The 23689-nt window shown below is 43.8% G+C and overlaps 1 long non-coding RNA gene across 1 annotated transcript; it reads right to left on the minus strand.

Annotated features, from left to right (window-relative positions):
* Positions 1–5974: 5974 nt before the first annotated feature.
* On the minus strand, positions 5975–12922 carry LOC103876109. The gene is made up of 2 exons (XR_001893028.3): positions 11720–12922; positions 5975–6374 (listed from the first exon to the last, which is right to left on the minus strand). It is a non-coding gene; the product is annotated as an uncharacterized LOC103876109 (long non-coding RNA).
* Between the last annotated feature and the right edge of the window lie 10767 nt (positions 12923–23689).

Below are 23689 nucleotides of genomic sequence, written 5' to 3' on the forward strand. Positions count from 1 at the left end.
ACAGATTGAGCCAGAGTCTTATCCTGCTCTAGATAAAATACCAGAGAATGGCTAGAAGTGATGGTAATTCTTTTTAATTATTCCAAAATAAGGAATTTGGACAGAAAGTATTTGGGTGGTATTGAGAGGTGGTAAAGCCCAAAGAATCTGGAATTTCAAAAGGCTTGATTTTGAATTCTAACCCAGTGACCTTCTCGTCATGTGTGACCTGGGAAAAAGTTACTTAAATTCCCTGATCTTCAGTTTCCTTATCTATGAGATGGGAATTAATTATAACCGTACCTAACTGATAACGAGATCGTTTGAGGGGTCACTAGAATGATACCTGTGAAGCTCAGTGCCTGGCAGGTAGTAAATTATATACTATTGTATGAAAAATGACAGCTGTTATTATCATTAACATGCTATGCTATACTGATCCAACTCTTTTGACAGTGATCTAACTTTGATTTTGCTTTGTCTGCATCTATAACCTGAATAAAGCTAAGGTTTGTTATATATCTGAGTTGGATAGGCCTAATACCCTGCCCCCCAAAATTGTGTGAGCTGGGATGTCAGCCCCAAAATCAGTAAGAATCAACAGTGGCCTAATTTAGTTGATCAAAACTGAGAACAAAGACTTGGGATCTGGTTTCCATGCAGATATCTGGGCCCTGAATTATTTAAATTATTTGATTGGACTGTTGTGCTGAAGATGTCTATCACTGGGACGGCCCAACCACAGAGCATCCTAAAGGAAAATGCCCCACCTCCACGCCCTGGTTAAGATATGAGCCCAGTAACCCTTGACTCTGGCCCACTGCTGATTGGACCACACCTGATTAGATATGAACCACCAGATGAGGTCTCATCCAGTCAGTGGCATGGTAAAGAAGAGAGGAGTCTCTCTCTTCTGGAAATTTGGACTACGTATAGTATATCCAGAGAACTAAATACACCCAGAGACCAAAACAGTCACACTTCGGCACTGAGGTAGCAAAGTCATGAGGCTGACTTCTGGCTGGAGGGGCTCTGATAGACCAGGAGCAGGCAGAGGTTTGGAGGCAGCAGAACCATGGGTAAGCAGTAAACAGGTTTGGATGTCTGTACCCCCAAATCTCAGATTGAAATGTAATCCCCAATGTTGGAGGTGTGGCTGGTGGGAGGTGAGTGGCTCATGGGGGTGGACTTCTCATGAATGGTTCAACACCATCCCCTTGGTGCTTTCTTTGCAATAGTGAGTGAGTTCCTGTGAGATCTGGTTGTTTAAAAGTGTGTGGCACCTCCCCTTGTTCTCTTGCTCCTGCTCTCACCACGTGATACATCAGCTCCCCCTTCACCTTCTGCTATGATTGTAAGCTTCCTGAGGTCACCCAAAAGCTGAGCAGATGCCAGCCATGCTTCCTGTACAACCTGCAGAACTGTGAGCCAATTAAACCTCTTTTCTTTATAAGTCACTCAGATTCAGGTATTCCTTTACAGCAACACAAGAATGACCTAACACGCTGAGTAAGTAGAGAGAATAGAATGGGCCCACAGAGGAAGCATGCCAGGGTAGAGCCCAGCTACTCCCCAAGCCTGCTTAATTCTCAACAGTTTCCATTTCATTTCTGGCTCCTGTTCACAGTTATCTCTTTTCAAAACAGCTTTTTCTGTTTTGAAAATAACAAGTAACACATTGTCACTGGAAAAAAAAAAAAATCAGAAGAACTCCAGAGAAGAATCTAAATGTAACACAAATTCTCATCTTCCCAGAATAGTGCATTTCCTTCCTGTCTTTCTTCCATGCAATCACAGACATAATTTTTTTTTCCAGAAAATTTAGGTCATGCTGTTTATTAGGTATTTTATTTGTTTACTGTAACTTAACAATGTATCATTTCCCACCACTTTAGGAGGCCAAGGTGGTAGGATCACTTGAAGTCAGGAGTTCAAGACCAGCCTGACCAACATAGTGAAGCCCACATCCACTGAAAATACAAAAATTAGCTGGGCATGGTGGCAGGCACCTGTAGTCCCAGCTACTCGCTGAGGCTGAGGCAGGAGAATCGCTTGAACCCAGGAGACGGAAGTTGCAGTGAGTCGAGATCGTGCCACTGTGCTCCAGCCTGGGCAACAGGGCAAGAATCCACCTCAAAAAAAAAAAAAATGTATAATTAACTGTTCCCCTTGTCAATAAATATTCTCTTCTAATATTCTTTTATTTTCTAGTATTCCATCCTAAGGATATGTCATCATGAATTTGTATAATTCCTTGTCATTGAACAATTAGGTTTTTCAATGATTTTTTATTTGCTTTTGTAAATAATGTTGCAATGAACACAGCTGCAGCTAAGTCTTTGCACACATAAGTGATTAACCCCTTATCATAAATTATTAGAAGGCCAATTGTTGGGTCAATGGGCATGCACATCTCTTAAATCTCTTATACGTATTGTTCTATTATGCTCCAGGAAAGCTGTAAAAATTTATATTCCTACCAGTAGCGTGTGAATGTATCTGTCCCAAGGAGTTTTTTTATTGATTCTGCCAGACCTTGGAGACCACATTTCTACTGTCTGCTAAATGTCTGGTATACAGTAGGCACTCACTACCTGTTTGTTGACCCAAGCTGAAGTGGTTAGGTGTCCGGTGTCCTCCTCCTATCTCAAGGAGTGACTAGAGAGTTTTCTTTCTCTTGGGCTGTTGATGGGCCTGTGCTCCTTGCAGCCACCACAGCACCTAACACTTTTCCCTGCATGCTCTTCTTTGGAAAAATCATTTCTTTCTTTCTCTTTTTTTTCCCCCCCCTACATACTCTTCTTTCTGAAAATCATTTCTTTTTTTTTTTTTTGAGATAGAGTCTCACTCTGTTGCCCAGGCTGGAGTGCAGTGGCATGATCTCAGCTCACTGCGACCTCTGCCTCCTGGGTTCAAGTGATCCTCCTGCCTCAGCCTCCTGAGTAGCTGGTACTACAGGGGCGTGCCACCACTCATGGCTAATTTTTGTATTTTCAGTAGAGATGGGTCTGTGCCATGTTGGCGAGGCTGGTCTCGAACTCCTGACCTCAAATGATCCATCTGCCTCGGCCTCCCAAAGTGCTGGGATTACAGGCATGAGCCACCGTGCCCAGCCTGGGAAAATAATTTCTAATTTCCCCAGGGAATGCAGAACCCCTGGGCAGCAGATCCAAGCCGGAGATCCTCCCCTCTTTCAGTCTGTGACCTCCCAAGAGTGGAGTCTGTTCTTTTCTCTCACTAAAACCAGTTACTGAGTAGAGAAAGACAGAAGAAAACGAGACAGATGGAGAGCTCATTAAAACAATCAATTATTTCGGTGCATTTGGACATGACAAAAGTACACCAGGGTGTGTGGGTTTTTAATAAGGCCGGTGCCGAGAGAGCAGCCGCGGGACCGACAGGCAGAGAATGAGACATTGCTTTCTAGAAGGCACCTACTGTGATAATGTTACCTGCCATTTACGCTGCGGCAGAAAATAGACACAGAATCAGAGAACATTAAATCTGAGATAATGGGTTTTTTAATTGTTTTCAAATTTTGGATGAGCATTTTAATTGAAGTGGTTTGGAGGTTAATATAACTTTTGTATTTGATTATCTGGCAAGAAGCGGGGGGAAATAAAAGAAAAGTGGGGGAAATTGAGGTGGTCTTTAAAAAAGCCTCTCGTAACGTGTAGCATGGTAAATTCCATTTCTGTACAATTGTTTTCATTATATGTGTCAGAGGCAAAATGATTTCTGTACATAATTAGTGCCAAGATCAGAGAAATGCTGACACCCTGAGGTTCGAAGTTAACCCTCTGCGGGCTGACAGGGAGGGAAATTTTCACTCTTTCAATAAACTTTATTAAGTGTTAGAAGGGATCTCATATTTTGGAGTTGCCCACACAATGCCAGGCACTTTTTATAATTCTTTTTCAATCTCACGACAACTCTATGAGAATTTTCTTCTTATTCTTGTTTCAAAGATGAGGGGACTAGGGCTCAGAAAATGTAAGTGACTTGCTCAAGGTCACACAGCTGGTTAGAAAAGGCTGAAGTTTTGACCTAAACCTAACTGATTCTGAGGTCAGCGTAGCAGAATGAAATCTTACATACCTGGATTCGAATTCCCACTCTCATCATTTAGGAGCTCTGTGAGGCTGCATGCAGTGGCTCACACCTGTAATTCTAACATTTTGGGAGGCTGAGGCCAAAGGAACGCTCGAGCCCGGGAGTTCAAGACCAGCCTGAGAACCGTAGGAAGACCCTGTCGCTACAAAAAACTTTTTAAAAATTAGCCAGGCATAGTGGTGCATGCCTGTAGTGCCAGCTACTTGGGAGGCCAAGGAGGGAAGATTACATGAGCCCAGGAGATCGAAGCTCTGTTAGCCAAGATCACGTCACTGCACTCCAGCCTGGGCAACACAGCAAGATCCTGTCTTTAAAAAGAAAAAATGAGCTCTGTGATTTTGGGCTTATTATTCAATGTCTTTGAGCCTCAATTTTATCTTCTGTAAAATGGTAGTAATAATCTTAAAATAATAGATAGATAATAATAGCACAGTTATCTATTAACAGTTGTTTTTTCTTTTGAGAATTTACTAAGATAATTATGAAATACTTATCATGGCTCCCAGGATAGGGCAAGTACTCAATAAACATTAGCTGTTAGTATTCACAGAAGTCTGCCCCCTGTTTAAAACTTCTTACTATTTCCAAGGTCCTATGGGGAAAAGTCTTCCGACGCATGATCGTCACCTTCAATAGAACTTGCAGTCTATTGAGATAATTGGCCAAGATCTCCAAATTTCCAGGCAGTTCCAATCCAATAAGTGGACAAATGGCTGGTGACCAAATATTCCTCCCCAGTTTCCCAGGATTTCAAACACGATTTTACCCTCTCATCTGACATACCCACCAACACCTCGCTCTCCCTTCCCCCATCATGGATCTTCATTCCTTATTTTGGAAAACATGATCTATCTAATCACCCAGAAAAGTACCTACAGTGTTAGACTTCATCATCCGTAGGTATTGAGGCTGAAGAGCAGGTTTTGCCCTTGTTGGAAGCCAAGTCTTTGGCAGACATGAAAGGTTTCACCTTCCTACAATTGGAGAAACGTTGGCAAGCTGAAGGAAGCAGGTGAGTTAGGAGCTCTCTTAACTCATTGGGGACCAATGGCCATTTCATATCCAGATACTTACAAGTTTCTTTTCTCTCCCCAAACTGACACTGCAGGCAAAAAGGGCTCAAGGCAGAATTTTCCAGTTTGTTTCTGTCTGTATTCAAGCTCTGTTGCCTGCCCAGCAATGGTAGCGATCATCTGTCAAGTGCTTACCCTGTGTCAAACCCTGGCCGCATCCGTCCAGTGCTAAAGGGACCTGAGGTTCTAGGGGTCACCCAAGTTGTCACTGGTGAACATGAGATTTGAAGCCCCTTTCCCTGACCTTGCAGCAGTGCCTTCCTGCTATCATTCTACCATTCACACCAATGAGGCGAGGATTCAGTTCCATTTCTGGTTCTGTTCCTTCCTCTTAGGAGTAGTCTAGAATTCTCTCCAAACAGCCAAAGGGAAATAGGACTTACCTGCTTGCGCTTACTTGAGCCTCTTGGCCTGGTATCTATTAGGCACTCAATAAATGCTTGTTGAATGACTGCTTGATTGGCTACTACAGCTACAGCTACTGTAGGTCCAAGATTTTAAATACAAATATTCCAATTTTGAAATTTTTGTTTAACTATCAAATCATTTTGTATTTATAAAAAAGGGAGAAAGGGCCTGGGGTCTTCACATTGTAGAAGAAAAAAGACTACGAGGGCATTTTAATGCAAAAGAGAAGGCCTTGGACAAATCACTTAACCTTTCGGAGTTTCCATTGATTCACCAGGAAAGCTGGTTCCCTCCACACCTTCATACCTACTTCCTTCAGCGTCACACACACTCACACACGCTTGTGCACACACACTCTCACACACGCACACACTCCACACACTCAGGGCTCTCTCTGGACATTTTTCGTCTTGCAGCCTGGGAAGCAGGATGAGGTTTAATGTGGAGGAGGAAGGAGAAGACGGCCAGGGGTCTGGTCCCCCAAGGAAACTGAGGTTGGAGTGAGCTCCTATGGCAAGAGGGAGTGAGGATCAGAAGCTGATGGAAATACTCATGACAGTCTTTGCGCTGTGTGGGGCACAAGCAGGATAGCCTTGGGGCCCAGGTAGCAAAGTGTGGTCCCGAGAAGGAGTGGCCTTTCTTCTCACCATGCATGGGCACGGCGCCATCCTGGCAGCCCCAAGACCAGAAGCTTTGAAGCACCAGGAGGTAGCTTCCTGGCATGGACATCGGTGTTATCACAATGAGTTCAGTGGTGACAGTGTCACTCCAAGTGGCTTCACTGGTTGAAAACATGTGGATCTAGAAGAGAACAGGACAACCAGATGCTGTGAGTGAATGCATCTGCCTTTCAGGCTTCTGGGTATGGGTGTGGGCTGGAGGGAACATGGATGGCGCAGGATGGGAGCTTTCCATTCTGCATAACCAGGTTGGGACTCAGGCCAACCCACCCTGGACACAGAATCCCCCACTTCTCACCAGCCCCACTCTTACTACCTGGTCTGAGCTGCCATCGTCTCTCACCTGGATCCTTGCAGGAATTCCTATCGTCTTCCTTGCCCCTCACAGACTGTTTTCAACACAGCAGTCAGGGAGATTATTAAAACCGAATTCAGATCACATCACTTCCCTGCTCAAGATTCTACAGGGGATCTACATTCAGAATCAAAGCCAACTCCTTACGATGGCCATCGGCCCACAGGACCCAACACCCTGGACCTTCTCCATCCCACCTCCAGTTACTCTCCTGCCTCATTCCCTCTGCTGCTGCACACTGGCCTCCTCGTTTCCCCAAACATAGCAGACACGCTCCTGCCCCAGGGCCTTGGCACCAGCTGCTCTCTCTTGCGATTGTACTTTTCTCCAAAACATGCAGATGGCTCACTTTCTGCCTTTTTCAGATCATTGCTCAACTGTTACCTCTTCAGGGAGACTTGTCTTTTTTTCTTTTTTTTTTTCCCCCTCTTTTGTGGAGAACAGGGTCTTGCCATATTGCCCAGGTGGGTCTCGAACTCCTGGGCCAAGCTATCCTCCAGCTTCTGCTTCCCGAAGAGCTGGGATTACAGGTATGAGCCACCACACACGGCCCAGGGAGACTTTTCTTGACCATACTTCTCAAAGTTGCAACCTCACTCTATCCTGCTCGCCATCCCCATTCCATGCTTTCGTTTCCACGTAGCGCTCCTCCCCATCTGACATCCCAGACACAGTGTTAACTTGTTGTTGTCCTACCCACAGCCCACTAGCATGTCAGTTCCATGAAGGCAGAGAATATGGACTCGTGGTCTGTCTCCTTTTCTGCTACATGCCTAGTGCTTAGAATAGTGCCTGCCATATATCAGATGTTCCATTCAAAAGATATTTGTTGAATGACTGAATTAATGAATATAGGCAGTGTGACCTTTATTTATTTATTTATTTAGATGGAGTTTCACTCTTGTTGCCCAGGCTGGAGTGCAGTGGCACGACCTCAGCTCACTGCAACTTCTGCCTCCTAGGTTCAAGTGATTCTCCTGCCTTAGCCTCCCAAGTAGCTGGGACTACAGGCGTGTGCCACCATGCCCAGCTAATTTTTGTATTTTTTTTAGTAGAGACGGGTTTTCACCATGTTGGCCAGAATGGTCTTGATCTCTTGACCTCGTGATCCACCTGCCTCGGCCTCCCAAAGTGCTGGGATTACAGGCGTGAGCCACTGTGCTTGGCCGGACCCTTTTTTATTTTTTACTTTTTTTTTTTTTTTTTTTTTTGAGACAAGGTCTCACTTTGTTGTCCAGGCTGGAGTGCAGTGCTGCAATCAGGGCCTCAACCTCTCAGCCTCAAGCAATACTCCCACTTTATCCTCCCAAGTAGCTGGGACCACAGGCATGCACCACCACACCTGGCTAATTTTTGTATTTTTGTGTAGAGATGAGGTTTCACCACATTGGCCAGGCTGCTCTTAAACTCCTGGGCCCACGTGATTAACCCACCTCAGCCTCCCAAGGTGCTGGGATTAGAGGCGTAAGCCACCAAAGCCGGCCACGCCCTTTTCTTTTAAAGCATCCACAGGTAGATGAGGCCTGACACGCATGGGTCATGCTGCCTCAGAGGGTCACGATGAGCACTAAACGGGCTTTGGTGTGTGAAGTATCTGGCATATAGTAAACACTTTTCTTAGTCTGTTCAGGCTCACAGTTTTGGAGGCTGGAAAGTGCAAATCAGGGCATTGGTATATTCGGTGTCAGGTGAGGGCCCGCTTCTGGTTCACAGATGGACAGCCGTCTTCTTGCTGGGTCCTCACATGGCAGAAGGGGGCGAGGGACCTCTCTTGGGCCTCTTTTATAAGGGCACTAATCCCTTTCATGAAGGTTCTGCTCTCACAACCTAATCACCTCTCAAAAGTTCTGCCTGATAATGCCATCACCTTGGGGGTTAGTATTTCAATCTATGGATTTGGGGAGGACACAAATACGTCTCCCGCAGCAGAGCTCTATTGGTGATAGCTGTCATTACTGTTGCTGCTGCTGTTGTTGCTTTTGATCTTCTTAGCTCTAAACTTCTCTGTGTCAGAGGCAGGGCACAGTGGTTCACACCTATAACCCCAACACAAGGCAGGTGGATCACTTGAGGCCAGAAGCGCGAGCCTGGCCAACATGGTGAAACCCCAGCTCTACCAAAATTACAAAAATTAGCTGGGCATGGTGGTGCACACCTGTAATCCCAGCTACTTGGGAGGCTGAGGCAAGAGAATCACTTGAGCCTGGGAGGCAGAGATTGCAGTGAACTGAGATCGTACCACTGCACTCCAGCCTGGGTGACAGAGCGAGGGTCTGTCTCAAAAATAATAAAAATATAAAATAAAGAAATAAACCTCTCTCTGATCCTCTCTCATTCCTTGTGCTTTATTCCCAACCCCACTGACTCCCCACTTTGGCTCTCCCTGGGTCTCCTATCCTCATTCATCAGCTCCTACTGGCTCCTTGATTTTCCTCCCTTCCTCCCGCTCAGGGAAACAGTCTAACCCAGCAGGCCCCTGGGACTCCAGCCTGCATCTCCACTGGGTCTCCCTGACTCCCTGAAAAAGCAAATCATCATGAATCACTTCTTCTCCGGACCAAAGACCAAAAGCATCCTTGACAACATGCGCTGGTTCTGGCTCCCGACAGACCTTTTCAGATGGGACAAGCTTCAAATCAATTCCTATTTCTTCCAGGTGAGAGAGATGGCTGTTTGGTGACCCAGGAGGCCCCCCATGAGTCTCCTCCAAGAAATCACTTTGACTTCTACTTTTCTGCTCAGATGAGCTGCTAGCTTCTCTGCAAACTCGGATCTTTCTCCAAATAATTCGCAGAAACGATTCTCCCCAAAGGCAAAGATAGGCCCATCCCCTTGTGCTGGCATCCTGCAGCAGAGCGGCATTCACTAATTAAATTAAAAATAATAAAGGAATAATGCCAATAATAATAGCTAACCCTTATAAGCACATACTAGGTGCCAGACTCCAGACATATAGTAGCTTATTTGGCTCTCACCACAACCTTTTGCAGTACATAAGATTCCCCACCTTGTTGATGAAGAAAATGAGACACAGAAAATTGGAGCAACTTGCCTGAGGTCACACAGCTAGTGAGTGAAAGAAGCTAAGATTTCAACTCAGGCAGTCTGGCTTCAATTATGTCGAGCCAATACTATGGCCAGGCACTGTGCTGGGTGCTGGGAATAGAGGAAGGGACAATGCAAGACACAGCCCTCTGCCCTCAAAGACTTTATGGTCTATGGTAGGTCAAGGAAAGAGGCATTCATGAAATGCACAAATAAATCTATAGCTACAGGTTGTTATGATGCCAGGAAGGGAAGAGGGTATGAGATTATTTTTGGGCTTCCTCTTAGAATAAGAGGAATTTATTTGGAATTTATCTTCAGGAGAACCCAGTGGTAGCTTTTAGACCCTAGAAGCCTAGGCTTAGGTAAGCCCAGTGACTATTGTTTCTGGAGTATCCACCAGGTACTAAATGGCATGATCTATGCCCAAACTTCTTTCCATCATTACAAAACAGTAATCACTCTTTGTCCCTTCTCACAGATGAAAAACTGAGACTCAGAAAGTTTGAGGGACTTACTCGAGGTCTTATGCCTGAGACAGAGAGAGCTAGGACTGAATCCAGTTAAGTCCAATTCTTTCCACTATATTCGAGATCAGATTTCTCATCCTCAACATTTACTGGCATCGTAGGCCAGATAACTCTTTGTAACGAGTGGTGGGGCTGTCCCGGAAACTGCAGGATGCTGAGAAGCATCCCTGACTGATATGGTTTGGCTGTGTCCCCGCCCAAATCTCATGTTGAATTGTGGCTCCCATAGTTCCCACGTGTTGTGAGAGGGACCCAGTGGGAGGTAATTGAATCACAGGGACAGCCTGTCTTTCCTGTGCTGTTCTTGTGATAGTGAGTAAGTCTCACAAGATCTGATGGTTTGATAAAGGGCAGTTCCCCTGCACATGCTCTCTTGCCTGCCACCATGTAAGACGTGTCTTGCTTCCCCTTCACCTTCTACCATGATTGTGAGGCCTCTCCAGTCATGTGGAACTGTGAGTTAATTAAACCTCTTCCCTTTTTTAAATTACCCAGTCCCAGGTATGTCTTTATTAGCAGTGTGAGAATAGACTAATACACTGACCTCCACCCACTAAATGCCAGCAGCACTTACTCCTCTTGTGACAACCAAGCATGTCTCCAGACATATCCCAGTGTCCCCTTAGGGGTAAAAGGAAATCACTCCCATTTGAAAACCACAGCTGTGGATGCCAGCTCCCTCCAGACTGTTTCTTATCTATCTTTGTGTACCTGGTACCCAGCACTGTAGCTCAACTAAAGTTTATTTAACAACAGAATGGAAGAAAGGAGGGAAGAAAAGATACAGGAAAAGAAAGAAAAAGAGGGAGAAGGGGAGGGAAGAAGGCCTAAGTTCACCCAGTATGTATATTACAGAAAGCTTATAGATAAATCAACCAAAATGGATTTTGTAACCCAAATTCTATTTGAACTACCGGGGGTAGAAATCAGGGCTTCAGGGAATCATGTGATAAATTCTTACATTAAATGAGCAGTCGTTCTGACATGAACACATACATCTGCACATCTGCATGCACACACACAAATGAAAATGCCCTGTGGGGCCGGGCGCCATGGCTCATGCCTGTAATCCCCGCACTTTGGGAGGCCAACGTAGGTAAAGGTCAGGAGTTCAAGACTAGCCTGGCCAACATGGTGAAACCTCGTCTCTACTAAAAACACAAAAATTAGCCAGGCGTGGTGGCACATGCCTGTAATTCCAGCTACTCAGGAGGCTGAGTCAGGAGAATCATTTGAGCCCAGGAAGCAGAGGTTACAGTCAGCCAAGATTGCACCACTGCACTCCAGCCTGGGCAACAGAGCAAGACTCTGTGGCAAAAAAAAAAAAAAAAGACCAAATGAAAACAAAAATGTCTTGTGGGTTTGGCATTTCCACATTAAATTTACATAGAGACCACTCCCCAAAGTGGGGTGAACCAAGCCATCCTTGTTCCCTCCCAGCAGGGAATTCAATTACCCATTTGAAACAACCAACACCCCAGGGGTCCCTCCAAGCTTCTTCATGAAACAATATTTATCAGTGATTGTTATTATTACCAAGAGGATTCGCACAGGCCTGGGGTCTGCTCCTCCCCCACCCAGGAGTTCACCCATTTCCAGCTCTTCTGGGTGTGGCCGATAATATCACAATCTCTTCAGCTCAGAATTTCCCCCGGAACTGAAGGCTTTCCTGTGTGTACATTTCAATCAACAGAAGCACCGGCGTTTCCAAAGCAGATGTTTCCTGTCGCTGCTTACTGTGTCCTGAGCAGGTGGCCCTGTTAAAGCTGTATTGTTGGACAAGTCTTTCAATCAAGGCTTTCATTCCTGGATATGAGTGACGGGCGACAGGAAAGGGAGTTCTGCTGTCAAATCCAAGCAGCAGAGAATGGTGCAATCTTACTGTCTTCCCCATGCTTCCACATGCGACTGAGGTGTGTTCTTCTTGCACTGGGCACCTGGCTAGCTTAGCAGCACGGCAGGTGAGAATCACAGACATGGACTGAAATCCCACCTGCAACATTTGCTAGTTGAGTGATTTTTGGAGGAGCGACTATAGTTCTCTGAGTCAGTATCCTCATTCATAAAATAGAGATACTCATATTACCTACCTCTTGGGGTGGTTGGGAAAAATAATTAAATCACTCGAAGCACATAAAATCCTTTTAGCACAAGGCTTCACACCCGGTAAGTTCTCAATAAATGATCGCTCTTGTTTTGACAACAATCTCACATCAAGGGCACAATCTGGTTGCCCCGGGAGATCCAGACTTGAAATGAATAAAATCCTCACAAAGCTTCAGTCTATCTGGGGAGCTAGACCTCAGCACAGGCGATACTGTCCTGACACTGTCTCTCCCCAGCTGTACAACTTGGGATGTGGCATCTCACCTCTCAGAGGCTCTCATCACCTGGGAAACAGTGAGGGCAATTCCTGACTTAAATTGTTGCAAGATCTTTGGTACATGGCCCATAGCACAGAGAAACTCAGGACGTGTTAGCTAGAGGTACTGTTGGCCAGTTCCAGGCATCATAGTAGGAGATGATTCTTATTAAAGTGAATTGGAATCTTGGGGAAAGCAGCATGATTGGGGAGGTGATCGTCATGGTGATTTGATTTGCAATGTGAGGAATGGACTTGCCTACTTTAAATCTCAACTTGACTTGGAAGGGAGTGGGGCTGTGAAAAAATAACTGAGACTTGCTTCTGTCAAGCTACTTCCCGTGACAACATTAGAGGGAATTTCCTTCTTTCTTTTTTTTTTTTTTTTTTTTTTTTGAGGCAGGTTTTCACTCCCACGGCTCAGGCACGCTGGAATGGGCGCAATCTCAGCTCACTGCAACCCTGCCTCCCAAACTCAAGTGATTCTCCTGCATCAGCCTCCCAAGTAACTGGGACTACAGGCACACACCACTGCACCTGGCTAATTTTTGTAGAGACAGGATTTTGTCATGTTGGCCAGGCTGGTACTGAACTCTTGAGCTCAAGCAATCTGCCCACCTTGGCCTCCCAAAATGCTGGGATTACAGGTGTGAGTCACGATGCCCGGCCTTGGAGGGAATTCTATGCATGAAGGACAATGCCAACGAGTATCACTTCCTCTGTTATCTGCAGTTTGACCTCTGTGTCTTTAGTAGGCATGGACAGGAAGTTCCTGGCTCAGAATGATATCAGGGGTTTTCCAGTGCTTCTCTAAGAACAGAGATGGTAGATAAGCAGGAGGATGGTGGGAAAATCCATCAGTTTTCTAAGGAAGGCTCATGTTTATGGTAGAAAATTTGAGACAAAAAATTTATATTTTCGTCCCACCAGTCATAATTCGTGTGACTTTCATGTGTCTCTTAACCTTTCTGAACCACCGTGTGATGGAATATTGAGTTGTTCCCCCAGATCATTTCCCTCCTTCCTGCCATGCACTTAGGTTTTCCGTAGGTAACTACATTAATTAAGGATTTGAGGTAGGTTCCGTAGGTAACCACTCACCATCTTCAGCTCTGTTGTTTTCAGTGGGATTGATCTCACCCCAGCTCTAGAGCAGGTCTGGATTGGCTTAAGCCAATAAGTGCCTACTATCCCTTGTTCACTGTAGTTTGGTTGAAGGATGGGCATCTGACCTAGTTCACACTAATATGACATGTGAAAAGGTTTTCTGAGGTTTCTGGGACAGACAAGTGCTCCATCTTCCAAAAGACCTACAAGAAACATCTGTCTGCTTTTTGTGCGGTGTGATGTGAGGCTGAGAATAGGCGGCCAGAAATACTGTACTATGGAAGAGTCACCCTGAAGAGGAAGCCAACAAGGCAGCTAAAAGAATCACCCAGGAACAAAGCCAGAACCTTAATGGTACCATGAACCCCTGGATCAAACCATTCCTGAATCAGAATATTACAGGGCAATTCAGTTATGTGAGCCAAGAATCTTCTCATTGACCCCTCTCCCCATTTCTTTTTTCCTTACTAGTTTAGGTTGGAGTTTTCTGTTGCTTGCAACCAAAATATTCCTAACTAGTACACTGTTTTCTCTGCCCTCTCCATACTTCTGGAAGAATAAAAAAAGATAATAAAGTATGTGAAAATAATACGGTTTTGCCTTGGGCTGGCCTATGCAAACCTACCCCAAAGTCTGAGGAAGCTGAGAAGCTGAAGAAAGAGGCTGACAAATCCAGTTTCTTAGGAAGAAATATGTAATAGGGGCTTGGGAACAGAAGCCATGCCTGTGTCTTGGGTGGTGGCAAGACAAGATGGTGGATCCCTGCAGCACCAATAGCCTCCAGACCCAGAGATTTTATACTCTAGGGGAGAGGCACACATGTTTCACAGAGAATAGGTAGGAAATTTCCCTGATGGCAAGATTTGCAGGAAGTACAGTCCTCTTACACAACAAGCAACAGATAAACTGGAAATCTCAGAGGCCTTCCCAGAATGGGTTAATCAGAAGCTAACCTGGCAGATTAGCATCCAAGATGGAGCTGATTCGACCTTCACAGATATGTAAACTGTAAAGCACAGTACCAATTAGATGTGCGGATTATCGGAACAGTTATTATCACCACCTCAAAGACTTCCTAGCTCAGAATAATCCAATTTGCAGATGTGTAATATTTCCTTCCGTTCCTCTGAAATGTATCAGTTTCATTATGTTGAAACTATTAGATCATGCATTGATAATGGTGCTTAATGAAGCTAACAGTATTATTCTCCTGTAAACAGAAATGTATATAATTAATGACTCTCTTAAGGCTTTTGGTATTCACTGGTACCAATTACATTCCAGCCCTCATCAGCGTGAGTCCAATCAGAGTAGTCTGAGTGAAAACAGACACCCAGTCCTCAAGGAGAGAAATATGAGGGCTTAGTATTTGCCTTGACTGTCAGTTGGTAGTACTTTTGTAGAGAAGAGAGCACTAGTCTGTGTTCCAGCTCTGCCACAGCTCTTTGTGACCTTGGACATTTGGACATGTCACTTAACCACTGTGTGCCTCAGTTTCCCCATCTATAAAACGAGGAAGATAGACTTACCAGATTCTTAATTTTTGTTGAATGCCTGTGAGAATCTGCTGAAAACTCTGCATCTTCTCCAGAGAGATCCACTTCTATATATTTATCTATAGTTATAGATATATATTTTGGGGATGGAGTCTCGCTCTGTGGCCCAGGCTGGAGTACAATGCCACAATCTCAGCTCGCTGCAATCTCCACCTGCCGGGTTCAAGCGAGTCTCCTGCCTCAGCCTCCTGAGGACCTAGGATTACAGGCACCCACCACCACTCCTGGCTAATTTTTCTATTTTTAGTAGAGACGGGATTTTGCCATGTTGGCCAGGCTGGTCTCAAACTCCTGACTTTAAGCAATCCGCCCACCTCAGCCTCTGGAAGTGCTAGGCTTAGATGTGTGAGCCACTGTGCACAGCCTTCTGTATTTTATATATCGAATAATTTGTATACAATCACAAGAGGCCCGTGGAAAACTCCATTTGCTTTTTTTTTTTTTAATCAAGCCAAACCAACAAGTAAGAAATTGAAAATTAAATGACCTTTAAGGGCCCTTTAAGCTCTACCTTTTCAGTGCCTGTAATTCCATGATTCCCCTAGAAGTAGCAGAGTCATAATTGAGTTCTAGAATGTCTTTTTAACTAAAAGGTGGAAATTCTTTGAGCGTAGGCATTGGTGAGGAAGGGCTTGAAAACAGGGGCAGTGAGGAGGTTGTTACAATCACCCCAGCAAAAGATGATCTGGCTCAGACAAGGATAAAAGAAGGAGATGTATTGAAGAGATAGCCAGAATGCAGAACTTTGTGTAAGAGTAGATTTAGGGAAGGATTCCCAGAATCCTACCACTTAGGATTAGTTTCAGCTGTGAGGAACAAGAAATCCAATTATAATGACTTAAACAGCAAGAAGAATTTGTTTTTCCTCGGGTGAAAGTCATCTGATGGTAGATAGTCCAAGTCTGTTTAGAAGCTCTTCAATACTTGGTTCTATCTATTCAACCACTCTGCCACATTTGTTCTCTCCTCAGGGTCCAAGGTGGCTGCAGGAATTCCAGCCATCACACCTATGTTTCAGGGTATAAGAAAGAGAGTAAGTGGAAGTGCAAAATGGAGCCCCTTTAAGGAGCTTTACTGGAAGTAAAGCTTCCACTTACATCTCATCAGCTACAACTCAGTCACTTCCAGCTGTGGGACAGTCTGGGAAACGGAGAAACATAATGTTTTGCTAGGCGTATTACCCAAGATTCCATTTCTAAGGGAGAAGGAAGAGGCAACTAGCAGTTTCTGCTACAGTTTCCATTTAAAAGAAATACAGTGTGGAGGGGACAGTGGAGGAGAGTCAGCTTTGGGGAGGAAGAACTAGAGTTCAGTTTGATACATGCTGGGTTTGAGTGCTTGGGAAACAATCGTGAGAGTTGTGCTATAGACAGTTGAATATACATGTATGAAACTTGGAATAAAGGTGTGAGCCAGAGCTAAAGATGTGAGAGCCACCAAGATACAAAGGACACATGGAACCCTGGAACTTTTCTTCACAAGAATGATCTCAAAACACAAACCTGACGATCTCAAGCCTCTTTGTCATTTTTAAAATAGTTCAAGGTCTTCTTACAGCTCTCAAGATAAAGATGAAAATCCCGAATGTGAACTAGACTGATTTTCGTTATTTTGACCCCAGATTACCCGTTTCATCTAAACTCGGTATCACCTTTGCACATCTCACCTCAAGGCCTTTGCAGGTGCTGGCCAATCTCCCCTCTCCATCTCCACCTCCAGCTCTGCATTCTGCAATATGATCTCTGTTGGTCTTTAAAAGCTTTAGAATGTTGGAAAATTGGAATCTTCACCCCAGTTTTATAGATGAGCATGACATCAGCTCAAAGAGTAAAGGAACTTCTCTAAGGTTACACAACTATAGTAAGAGACAGAGTAGAAATCAAAGCCAACGTCTTCTAGGAGCTGGAACCTTCTCTCCACTTAGCACAGCGGGCTGCTGCTTTTGGGTGGCTCTCCATGCCCTCACAAGAAAGGATAGACAGGAAGAGACAGGGAACAAAAAAAACCCAGACACTCGGAGCTGACTCCACGGAAGGGCTTATTCAATCAGTCGAGACAAAAGCCTGCCCCACTCCTCCTTTCCTCCCTCCCTCCCACCTTTTCTCCCCACTTCCCAGAGGAACTTGATTAATCCATTAGGTTTAACCTCTATTTAACTTCCTGATTAGTTACATTTATAAACTCCATTTGTTTTTGCTTTCTCATCAAGCCAAACCAACACCCCCAGAAAAAAAAAAAAATAGGCCAATTTTCAGTGACACTGATTTACTGCAATTTCTGAAAATCAGACTGAACCGAGGAGAAACATGACTAGAATTTCAACTCCCCCTTTTCACATTGCAGGTATCTTTGCGAATGGAAGAGAAGCTTTAACAGAGAGAGAGAGAGAGAGAGAAAATTCAGTGATGGCAGGATCCCAAATTTGGCCAAAGTGGCAAAATACCAAGCCCGTTAACGAAGCAGATTAATAAATTCTGTAATTTCCATTTCCTAGTTGAGTAACAAAGCTACAAAGTACAACAAAAAAATAAAAGCTGAAGCTCAGGGATTATATGTTTTTATCCACAAAGTGAAATACTCAAGCTATTTTCTCACTTCCATTTTCTCCCTGTAGTCTGTGATGTAGGATATTTAAACTTTTAAATAATTTTATTTTAACAAGACTAGTACATATACATAGTGAGAAGCTATGTACATGTATTTTTTTTTTCTGGGAGTGTTGGTTTGGCTTGACGAGAAAGCAAAAAACAAATGGAGTTTGTAAGTGTAGAACTAATCAGGAAGTTAAAGAGAGGTGAAACCTAATGGATTAATCAAGTTCCTCTGGGAAGTGGGGAGAAAAGGTAGGAGGGAGGAAGAAAGGAGTAACGGGGTAAGCTTTTGTCTAGACTGATTGCAGTTTTATTATAAAACTTATAACAGGCTGGGCTCAGTGGCTCACACCTGTAATCCCAGCACTTTGGGAGGCTGAGGTGGGCAGATCATGAGGTCAAGAGATTGAGACCATCCTGGCCAACATGGTGAAACCCCGTCTCTACTGAAAATACAAAAATTAGGTGGACGTGGTGGTGCACACCTATAGTCCCAGCTATTCAGGAGGCTGAGACAGGAGAACCGCTTGAACCTGGGAGGCGGAGGTTGCAGTGAGCTGAGATTGTGCCACTGCACTCCAGCCTGGCGACCCAGCATGACTCCATCTCAAAGAAAAAAAAAAGTGTAACAAAATTTCAGCGGTCTCATGTATGTCCCATGCAACGTCAGCCCCTAATCTTGCTCCACAGAGGCAACCACATTCAGTATTTTAGGCTGCCTTTTCTGGTATTCATTTCCACATTTTAAGTAACACACTGATACTACTATTTACTGAGTTATCAACTAAGCATCATCTATTATATTTTCTATTTTTCTACGGAAGAAACATTTTAATTCTTTTACATCATGACCCCTCACTCACATAATCTAACTCTCTCTTTCCCCCACCCCCAATTCTTCCTCATAATATCTCAATTTTTGTTTAAACTAGTATATAGTGTTATTATTAGAAGCATGTAAATAATGTTAATTCCTTAGGTAAGTATTGTACTGTTATTACATGTCTTTTCTTGTCCTCTGTTTTTTTTTTCCTAGAGATAATAATTGCCTCAAAACCACGATGAGATACCATCTCACACCAGTCAGAATGGCTAGCATTAAAAACTAAAAAAATAACAGATGTTGATGAGGCTGCAGAGAAAAGAGAAGGCTTATACTTTGTTGGTGAGAATGCAAATTAGCTCAACCACCGTGGAAAGCAGTTGGAGAGTTCTCAAAGAACTACAAATAGAATTACCATTCAATCCAGCAATCCCATTACTGAGTATATACACAAAGGAAAATAAACTATTCTACCAAAAAGTCACCTGTACCCATATTTTTATCATGACCCTATTCATAATAGTAAAGACATGGAATCAATCCAGGTGCCCATCAATGATAGATTGAATAAACAAAATGTGGCACATATACACCGTGGAATACTATGTGGCCATAAAAAAAGAATGAAATCATGTCGTTTGCAGCAATGTGGGTATAGCTGGAGGCTATTGTCCTAAGCAAATTCACAGAAGAACAGAAAACCAAATGCCAGATGTTCTCACTTAAAAATGGGAGCTACAGATTGGGTACACATAGACACAAAGATGGGAACAATAAGCCCTGGGGATGTCAAAAGTGGGGAGGCAGAGAGGGAGGCAAGGGTCAAAAAAACTACCTATTGGGCACTATGTTCACTCCCTGGATGCTGGGATCATTAGAAGCCCAAACTTTAGCATCACACAATATACCCATGTAACAAACCTGCACATGTACCCCCCGAATCTAAAATAATAATAATAATTTCCTCTTGCTTTTATTTACTATGTGCTTATTATTAGTTACTCCTAAAATCTACAATGCAAAAATCTTAATACTATTTTTCTACCTGCTCAAAAGCATCATAAAGTCTACCAGCTCCTCCTTTCCTCCCTCCCTTCTTGCCGTCCTTCCTTCCTTTATCTTCACCCTGCCCCATCCCCTTCTCTCTTCCTCCCTTTCTCACATCCTCCCTACCTCTTTGTCTTTCTTTCCTCATTCTTCTTCTTTCCTTTTCTTTTTTCCTCCTCTTTCTCCTTCTCCTCAATGTCCCCTGTTCCTCTTGCTCTCCTTCTCTTTTCCTCGACTCTCCATTCTCCTGCTTCAAAACGAACTGGTTTCATTTAAGGTCTGAAGCATGACTGTTGTCTTGGGATTTTCCTTTGTAATTGTCCTGAGACTTTCACTTCTGTCCTAGATCTCCTATCCAAATATCCTGTCACTTTTTTGGATGTCCCACTTGTTTTCCTGGAACACTTCCTTTAGCAACGTTTTCAGAAAGGTACTTAGGAATATATTGGATACTTGCAGACCTGAAAATATCCGTCTTCCATCCTTGAACTCAACAGACAGTTTCCCTAGATATATACTTGAACATTGAAAATAACATTTACTATGAATTCTGAAAGCATTGACGCATTCACTTCAATCTTTGAATGTTACTGTTGGTTGACTGATGCTAGTAAAATTTTTATTCTCACATACCAAGGTAATATGGTTTGGCTCTGTGTCCCCATCCAGGTCTCATGTTGAATTATAATCCCGAATGTTGGTAGCAGGACCTGATGGGAAGTGATCATGGGGGCAGATTTCTCCCTTGCTGTTCTCATGATAGTGAGTTCTCATGAGATCTGGTTGTTTTGAAAGTGTGTAGCTCTTCCCCCCTTCACTTCCTCTCTCTCCTGCTGGCCATGTGCTTGCTACTTCTAACAGCATATGCTCATACGTGTTCACAAAGAGATGGTCTGAAATTGAAACTTACATTTAAATGGGAAGAATAACATAAAAGTTTGGCAAATTTGCAGGCTGACCATGTGGTAAAAAAAAAAAAAACATTTTCTGGGGAGGAGTTCAAGGCTGCATACATTTGCATAAGTAAAGAGACGCCGAATGTTAATAGCCAAGACAATGGGGAAAATGCCAACAAGGCCTTCCAGAGACCTTTGTGGCAGCCCCTCCCATCACAGGCCTGGAGGCCTAGGAGGCAAAAAATAGTTTTGTGGGCTGGGCTCAGGGCGCTCTGCTCTGTGCAGCCTCAGGGCACGATGCCCTGCATCCCAGCTGCTCTAGCTCCAGCTGTGGTTAAAAGGAGCAAAGGTACAGCTCAGGCCGTTGCTTCAGAGGGTGCAAGCCCCAAGCCTTGGCAACTTCCATGTGGTGTTGGGCCTGCAGGTGCACAGAAGGCAAGAGTTGAGGCTTGGGAGACTCTGCCTAGATTTCAGAGGATGTATAGAAATGCCTGGATGTTCAGGCAGAAGTCTGCTGCAGGGGCAGAGCCTTCATGGAGAACATCTACTAGGGCAGTGTAGTGGGGAAATGTGGGGTTGGAGCACCCATACAGAGTCCTTACTGGGGCACTGTCTAGTGGAGCTGTGGAAAGAGGGTCACCATCCTTCAGACCCCAGAATGGTAGATTCACCAACAGCTTGCACTGTGCACCTGTTAAAACCACAGTTACTCAATGCCAGCCCCTGAAAGCAGCCATGGGGGTTGCACCCTGCAGAGCCACAGGGCAGAGCTGCTCAGAGCCTTGGGAGTCTACCCCTTGCATCAGCATGCCCTGGATGTGAGATACAAAGTCAAAGGAGATGATTTCAGAGCTTTGAGGCTTAATGACAGCCCTGCTGGATTTTGGACTTGCATGGGGCCTGTAGCTGCTTGGTTTTGGCTAACTACTCCCTTTGGAACTGGAGTATTCACTCAATCCCTGTACCCCTATTGTATCTTGGAAGTAACTAACTTGTTTTTGATTTTATAGGCTCATAGTGGAAGGGACTTGCCTTGTCTCAGATGAGACTTTGGACTTGGACATTTGACCTAATGCTGAAATGAGTTAAGAATTTGGGGGACTGTTGGGAAAGCATGATTGTGTTTTAAAATATGAGAAGGGCAGGAGATTGATTTGGGAGGGTCCAGGGGTGGAATGATATGATTTGGCTCTGTGTTCCTACCCAAATCTCATGTTGAATTGTAATTCCAAATGTTGGGGGAAGGACCTGGCGGGAGGTGATTGGATCATGTGGGCAGGTTTCCCCCTTGCTGTTCTCACAATAGTGAATGAGTTCTCATGAGATCTGGTTGTTTTGAAAGTGTGTAGCACTTCCCCACTTCACTTTCTTTCTCTCCTCCTGGCCATGTGAATATGTGCTTGCTTCCCCTTTCCCTTTTGCCATGATTGTAAGTTCCTGAGGCCTCTCCAATCATGCTTACTGTACAGCCTGTGGAACTGTGAGTCAATTAAACCTCTTTTCTTCACAAATTACCCAGTCTCAGGTAGTTCTTTATAGCAGTGTGAGAATAGACTAACACACAATGTATGTGACCTATGCTATTTTAAAATTTCATTTCTGGTCACCTTTTTGAGACAGGGTCTCACTCTGTCACCCAGGCTGAAGTGCAGTGACATGATAATGGCTCACCACAGCCTCAACTTCCTGGGCTCAAGCAATCCTCTGCCTCAGCCTCCTAAGTAACTGGGACTACAGGTGCATGCCACCACACCTGGCTAATTTTAAATTTTTTATAGAGATGGGGGTCTCGCTATGCTGCCCAGGCTGGTCCCATACTCCTGGCCTCATGCAATCATCCTGCTTCAGCCGCCCAAAGTGCTGAGATTATTGGCATGTGCCACCATGCCCGGTCTCTAGTCACTTTTAAGATTTTCCTTTTATCCCCTTTGTTTTAAAAATATCATAATGATGTGCCTTTGTGTGGATATTTTTTCCCCTTTAGGATGCAGATTACTCAATAGACCCTCCTAATCTGTAGTCTTATATGCTGTAGTTCTTGGATATTCTCTTATACTTTGATTATCTCATTCACTCCACTTTTTTTCTGTTTTCTAACTCTATGACTTACTTACTCCTGTTTTGAATCTCAGACTAAGTCTCTAATTTTCTTACTTCTTCCATTTTATTTTCCAGCTCTTCATTTTTTGTTCTACTTTATGGGAGATTTCTTCAACTTTACAACCTTTTTATTGATTTTTTTAGCAGTATAATTCATTTTATTCTACTTTTAATCATTGTAGGTTGTAAACATACATATAGAAAAGTGCACAGAACAAATATGTAACCTGAATTATTTATAGTAAAACAAACGGTCATGTTCTTTTAAATTATTTCAATAACTCATTCTTAACTATTTCACGGATGTATTATCTTCTCTTAACTCCACAAGGATATTAAGTATTTCTTTTGTTTCTATTTTACTTTATTTTCTGTTTCTATGTCACATCTGCTTTCTCCAAGTTTCTCATTTCTGTTTGTTAACTTTGGTATCTGTATTTTCATGTTACAATTTTACTTAAGTCTTGTCCAGTCCTAATATGTCCAGACATATGAATAGATTTAAAAACTAGAAAGCTAATTGGAATTTTTTAACTACAAGCAGGATACTTCAACCAACGGATCTCTTAATTAAGGGTGACTAGATAGGAATCTGTCCCATCTTCTTTGGTGGGTCACCCTAAGGTCAGCACCAAAGAGTATATAGTTGATTCTCCACAATTATTTACTGAATGACTGATATTTAATGCCGTGTTGTTTATAAAGTGGAAAATTGAAATTCTGTAGCCTATTTTCTAACTTTGTATTCATGAAAATCTCAAACACAAAAGAGAATAGTCTCACATACCCATCGCATTTGACCAAGCTTGCTTTGTCAATATCCCACTCTAGAGAGTATTTTAAAGCAAATCTCTGACAGCAGATCACTCCATCAAAAACGAAGCCCATTTTGGCCAGCCATGGTGCTCATGCCTGTAATTCCAGCACTTCGGGAGGCAAAGGTGGGAGGATCACCTGAGACCAGGAGGTCAAGGCTGCGGTGAGCCATGATCATGCCACTACACTCCCGCCTGGGCAACAGAGT

This window comes from Papio anubis, chromosome 9 (assembly GCF_008728515.1).
Source record: "Papio anubis isolate 15944 chromosome 9, Panubis1.0, whole genome shotgun sequence".
Lineage (NCBI taxonomy): Eukaryota > Metazoa > Chordata > Mammalia > Primates > Cercopithecidae > Papio > Papio anubis.